The sequence below is a fragment of the Pseudophryne corroboree genome, chromosome 6, assembly GCF_028390025.1.
Source record: "Pseudophryne corroboree isolate aPseCor3 chromosome 6, aPseCor3.hap2, whole genome shotgun sequence".
In the NCBI taxonomy this organism is placed as follows: Eukaryota; Metazoa; Chordata; class Amphibia; order Anura; family Myobatrachidae; genus Pseudophryne; species Pseudophryne corroboree.
This window is the reverse complement of record NC_086449.1, coordinates 425349584-425355583: the sequence shown is the minus strand read 5'-3', so window position 1 is coordinate 425355583 and position 6000 is coordinate 425349584. Positions and strand designations below refer to the sequence as shown.

The following is a 6000-nucleotide window of genomic DNA, read 5'->3' as shown; positions in this document are numbered from 1 at the left end:
AAACAACTGGCATAGCATTTTAGCATCATCTACTTAAAAGTAGACATTTAAAAACATGTATTATGCAAATGGTATCTAAAACTATTTTTATGAATATTGATAAAAACTGCATTAAGGAAGAGACATGCCTACCTTTCTCCTTAAAATAACTCTGTAACCAGTACACCATAAATAATAACTAAAGGCTTTCAGTGAAAGGGTATGCCCAATAACATGCATTATTACTGTCGTGGTGACATTATAGGCAGTTGAAGGATTATCACCATGACACAGACTCAGGGATTCTCCTGTTCTATAGCTCACATTCACACAAGTAACAAGGGAGGGACTACTTATATCACTCCCAGGCTAACCTTTAACTCGAGAGCGGTGCATTGTGGGAGTTGTAGTTCATGTGCCGGCATCATAGTTTGTTTTTACAAGCACAGAACTACATTATCCAGCCACCCCCGTGTCACTTACACAGGCGTACTGCTTTCCTATCACATTTCAAGGAGCTGATAGTTACCCAAGTCAGAAGTGGACTGCTGGTGCTGCTGTTAAATTGTAACTACAGTGAAGAGCTAACAGCTACTGTGCAGTCAATTAAAGGGAAAGGAGACCTCATCGAGTATAAAGGTATGTGACCTGGGTGAATCTGCATTAGATAATGTGTATGTGGAGCATTTTACCTATCTCTTAGCAGTACTAAGACAGAGGAGTAAGGTGATCATTAATCACCCTCAATACTACAGCTATGAGGACTAAAAATAATTCATTGAAATGTACACAGTTCTTGTAATCATTGCTAATATACAAGCTTTATGTACTTATAGTATTTAACAGTTTTTAGGGACATTGTATCTGATAAAATTGACAGCATGTTTTTGGAATATTAATATTATCATCAATTATATAGCACCAACATATTCTGTAGCGTTGACAACGGATGGTTAATCATTCACTTCTGTCCCTGCCGCAGTGTACAGTAGCTATCTCTCTCTACCCCACAAACACACAAACGTATGGCAATTTTGTAAAACGCTGATTAACCTACCAGTATATTCTTGTGATGTGTTGTGAAATATGGGGAAACCAATGGCAGACATGGAAACCATACAAACTCCGCACATTGCAAAACAGCCATGGTAATCACTGTGTCATAGTGCCATCCATGGAAGGTTAACAATTTTCTGATGTCTAAGGCACAACATTTTATAATCCCCACATATTAAGCTTGTAATAATATATTAAATAACTTTTATATACAGTGTTGGTGCAGCTAGACAGGACTTGCTTGTATAAAGATCTTCTTAAATTGCTCCTCCTATATATAGGTTTGCCGTACCTATGATTTACAAAGGTTCTATGGCTGATGTAAACTAGGTGAAATGCAGGGGATTAGTACGAGATCCTGGCGGTCGGAATACCGACACCGGGATCCCGACCGGCACAATCCTGACAGGGGGCGAGCGCAATGCAGCCCCTTGCGGGCACAGTGCCTCGCTACGCCCGGCACACTTAATTTATTCTCCCTCTATGGGTGTCGTGGACACCCACAGAGGGAGAATATGTCGGGATTGTGCTGGTCGGGATCCCGGTGTCGGTATTCCGACCGCCGGGATCTTAACCGCATCCCAAATGCAGGCATCAATGTAGTCAGCCACAGAACCTGAGTAGATCATAGGTGTCCCGAATTAAAGGGATATTATGGCAAGCCTACTATACTGGATCACATGACATTTGACATTTTTAAATAGATGGTAAAAGGATTGTTTCTAATTCTGCATATTGTGGTTTCAGTTGGGGCTTGGGTGCACTGGTGTTTTGTGCTTTCTTCCTCTTTCACACCAAAATTCCAGGCACAAGTACTTGCAGAGATAAAGCATTTTTTTCTGTTCCTTTTTTTCTTTTTTACTTGTTTGGATGAAATGTGAAGGAATGATCTGGTACCCAAATAAGGCACACCATTTTGATAAATAGACAAACTACCACATAAATGAATTTATTGTTTGCTTGCTGACTGGGGCAGCCAGGTGGGAACAGCGGGGGTGGAGGAGGGCATGTCTCAGTTGGGTGGGCGAGCGTGATTGCTGAACAATAACCTCTAATGGGGGTTACATACGGGGCGACTTTTACCTATTTCTAAGCAATCTGACTAGATTGCTTAGAAATTAAGCACAAATCACTCCGTCTGTATGCCCCATAGCGATAGCGATGTGCGGCCCCACGCGTCACTATCGCCGGCTCAGATCATTCAAACATGCAGACAAGATCTAGTTAGATCGCCTAGCATGTGCATAAAGAGCACTGGTTATCACAGATCGTGCAGCACACATCGCTGTGTGTATAGCAATGTATAGCCATGTGTGCTGAGTGATCTGTGCTAACCTAGATCCCTAAGCACACAGGCACAAGTTGCCCCATGTGTGCTCCCCATTAGGGACCACATTATTTAAAACTGGTGAGAATCCGCTATCAAATAAAGTTGCCTCCCGAGTTTATTGATGCCAGGGTGGAGGGAAATCCTCCCATCCGTGGACTTCATAATTATTTATGTGGTGTAAGGGTGCTCCATACCCTCCAGCATGGCCAGTTCCATTAGGTACCAAATGCTCTGCTACTGGACATCCTTGCCAATGGCAGTTGCGGAGGTGGGATTGCAGCACAGTCCAAAACTCATATAGGGAAACCACACCAACTGCCAGCTAGTCCTGGATGGCGATGTCTGGCTGTATTTGGGGTGGCAGTTGGTGTGGCTCCCCTATTTGAATTTTGGAACTGCTGCTGGCAAGGAAGTCCAGGAACGGAGCGTTTTGTAAATGGAATGGTTCATGTTGGAGGGTATTGTGTTTGCTACTGATCTCACAAGCGTACCAGAGAATAGCTGCTGTGGTGTCACAGTGTTTGAAAATGGAGACTTGCCTCTTTCAGCTGAGAGTACAACAGAGTACATGGGTGCCAGGACAGGTGGGAGAGAGCATTTGTAAAGCTTTCTTCCCTTATTCCCAGCTTGTAAAGTGCTTGCAATATATATGCAGGCATGGACAGGGCTTAGTCATTGCACCCTGGCTTGATGATGACATCCAGCCCCTTCAACTCCAGGTTCAAGTGACAACATCTATAATAGTGACATTTTAGGTAATTCCCACCCCATATAGGGCCTAATTCTGAGTTGATCGCAGCAGCAAATTTGTTAGCAGTTGGGAAAAACCATGTGCACTGCAGGGGGGACAGATATAACATGTGCAGAGAGAGTTAGATTTGGGTGGGGTGTGTTCAAACTGAAATCTAAATTGCAGTGTAAAAATAAAGCGGCCAGTATTTACCCTGCACAGAAACAAAATAACCCACCCAAATCTAACTCTCTCTGCAAATGTTATATCTGCCCCCCCTGCAGTGCACATGGTTTTGGCCAACTGCTAACAAAGTTGCTGCTGCGATCAACTCAGAATTACCCCCATAGCCCATACAACCCCTGGAGCTCTTAGGATGAGCCTTACTTGTCCATAGTTGGATGTCCTATAATAATAAATCTTATCTGTTTTTCTCTGACGTCCTAGTGGATGCTGGGAACTCCGTAAGGACCATGGGGAATAGCGGCTCCGCAGGAGACTGGGCACAAAAAGTAAAAGCTTTAGACTAGTTGGTGTTCACTGGCTCCTCCCCCTATGACCCTCCTTCAAGCCTCAGTTAGATTTTTGTGCCCGAACGAGAAGGGTGCAAGCTAGGTGGCTCTCCTGAGCTGCTTAGAAGTAAAAGTTTAAATAGGTTTTTTATTTTCAGTGAGTCCTGCTGGCAACAGGCTCACTGCATCGTGGGACTAAGGGGAGAAGAAGCGAACTCACCTGACTGCAGAGTGGATTGGGCTTCTTGGCTACTGGACATTAGCTCCAGAGGGACGATCACAGGTTCAGCCTGGATGGGTCCCGGAGCCGCGCCGCCGGCCCCCTTACAGAGCCAGAAGAGCGAAGAGGTCCGGAGAAAGCGGCGGCAGAAGACGTTCCTGTCTTCAAATAAGGTAGCGCACAGCACTGCAGCTGTGCGCCATTGCTCTCAGCACACTTCACACTCCGGTCACTGAGGGTGCAGGGCGCTGGGGGGGAGCGCCCTGAGACGCAATAAAAACGATATAAAAACCTTATATGGCTAAAAAAAATGCATCACATATAGCTCCTGGGCTATATGGATGCATTTATCCCCTGCCAGTTTCCTGAAAAAAGCGGGAGAAAAGGCCGCCGTGAAGGGGGAGGAGCCTTTCTCCTCAGCACACAAGCGCCATTTTCTTTCACAGCTCCGCTGGAAGGGCGGCTCCCTGACTCTCCCCTGCAGTCCTGCACTACAGAAACAGGGTAAAACAGAGAGGGGGGCACTATTGGCAGCTAATATATAAATACAGCAGCTATAACAGGGAGTAACACTTATATAAGGTTATCCCTGTATATATATAGCGCTCTGGTGTGTGCTGGCAAACTCTCCCTCTGTCTCCCCAAAGGGCTAGTGGGGTCCTGTCCTCTATCAGAGCATTCCCTGTGTGTGTGCTGGGTGTCGGTACGATTGTGTCGACATGTATGAGGAGGAAAATGATGTGGAAGCAGAGCAATTGCCTGTGTTAGTGATGTCACCCCCTAGGGAGTCGACACCTGACTGGATGGTAGTAATTAAAGAATTACGTGACAATGTCAGCACTTTGCAAAAAACTGTTGACGACATGAGACAGCCGACAAATCAATTAGTGCCTGTTCAGGCGTCTCAGACACCGTCAGGGGCGCTAAAACGCCTGTTACCTCAGATGGTCGACACAGACCCTGACACGGATACTGAATCCAGTGTCGACGGTGACGAGACAAACGTAATGTCCAGTAGGGCCACACGTTACATGATCACGGTAATGAAGGAGGCATTGAACATTTCTGACACTACAAGTACCACAAAAAAGGGTATTATGTGGGGTGTGAAAAAACTACCAGTGGTTTTTCCTGAGTCAGATGAATTAAATGAGGTGTGTGATAAAGCGTGGGTTTCCCCCGATAAAAAACTGCTGATTTCTAATAAATTATTGGCACTATACCCTTTCCCGCCAGAGGTTAGGGCACGTTGGGAAACACCCCTAGGGTAGATAAGGCGCTCACACGCTTATCAAAACAAGTGGCGTTACCGTCTCCTGATACGGCCGCTCTCAAGGAACCAGCTGATAGAAGGCTGGAAAATATCTTAAAAGGTATATACACACATACCGGTGTTATACTGCGACCAGCGATCGCCTCAGCCTGGATGTGCAGCGCTGGAGTGGCTTGGTCGGATTCCCTGACTGAAAATATTGATACCCTGGATAGGGACAGTATATTATTAACTATAGAGCATTTAAAGGATGCATTACTATATATGCGAGATGCACAGAGGGATATTTGCACCCTGGCATCTAGAGTAAGTGCGATGTCCATTTCTGCCAGAAGAACGTTATGGACGCGACAGTGGTCAGGTGATGCTGATTCCAAACGACATATGGAAGTATTGCCGTATAAAGGGGAGGAGTTATTTGGGGTCGGTCTATCGGACCTGGTGGCCACAGCAACGGCTGGAAAATCCACCTTTTTACCCCAGGTCACCTCTCAGCAGAAAAAGACACCGTCTTTTCAAACCCAGTCCTTTCGTCCCTATAAGGGCAAGAGGGAAAAAGGCCGCTCGTTCCTGCCCCGGGGCAGAGGAAGGGGAAAAAGACTGCACCATGCAGCCTCTTCCCAGGAGCAGAAGCCCTCCCCCGCTTCTGCCAAGTCCTCAGCATGACGCTGGGGCTCTGCAAGCAGACTCGGGCACGGTGGGGGGCCGTCTCAAGAATTTCAGCGTGCAGTGGGCTCACTCGCAAGTGGACCCCTGGATCCTGCAGGTAGTATCACAGGGGTACAAATTGGAATTCGAGACGTCTCCCCCTCGCCGGTTCCTGAAGTCTGCTCTACCAACGTCTCCCTCCGACAGGGAGGCAGTATTGGAAGCTATTCACAAGCTGTATTCCCAGCAGGT

General features: G+C 46.4%; 1 protein-coding gene across 1 annotated transcript in view; it reads left to right on the top strand.

Annotated features, from left to right (window-relative positions):
* Nucleotides 1–469: 469 nt before the first annotated feature.
* The window catches only part of SLC26A5 (solute carrier family 26 member 5), a 136763-nt gene continuing 131232 nt past the window's right edge, over nt 470–6000 (top strand). The window contains exon 1 of the mRNA XM_063927010.1: nt 470–618. The gene's annotated coding sequence lies outside the window, so the exon portion shown is untranslated. The remainder of the gene's footprint in view (nt 619–6000) is intronic.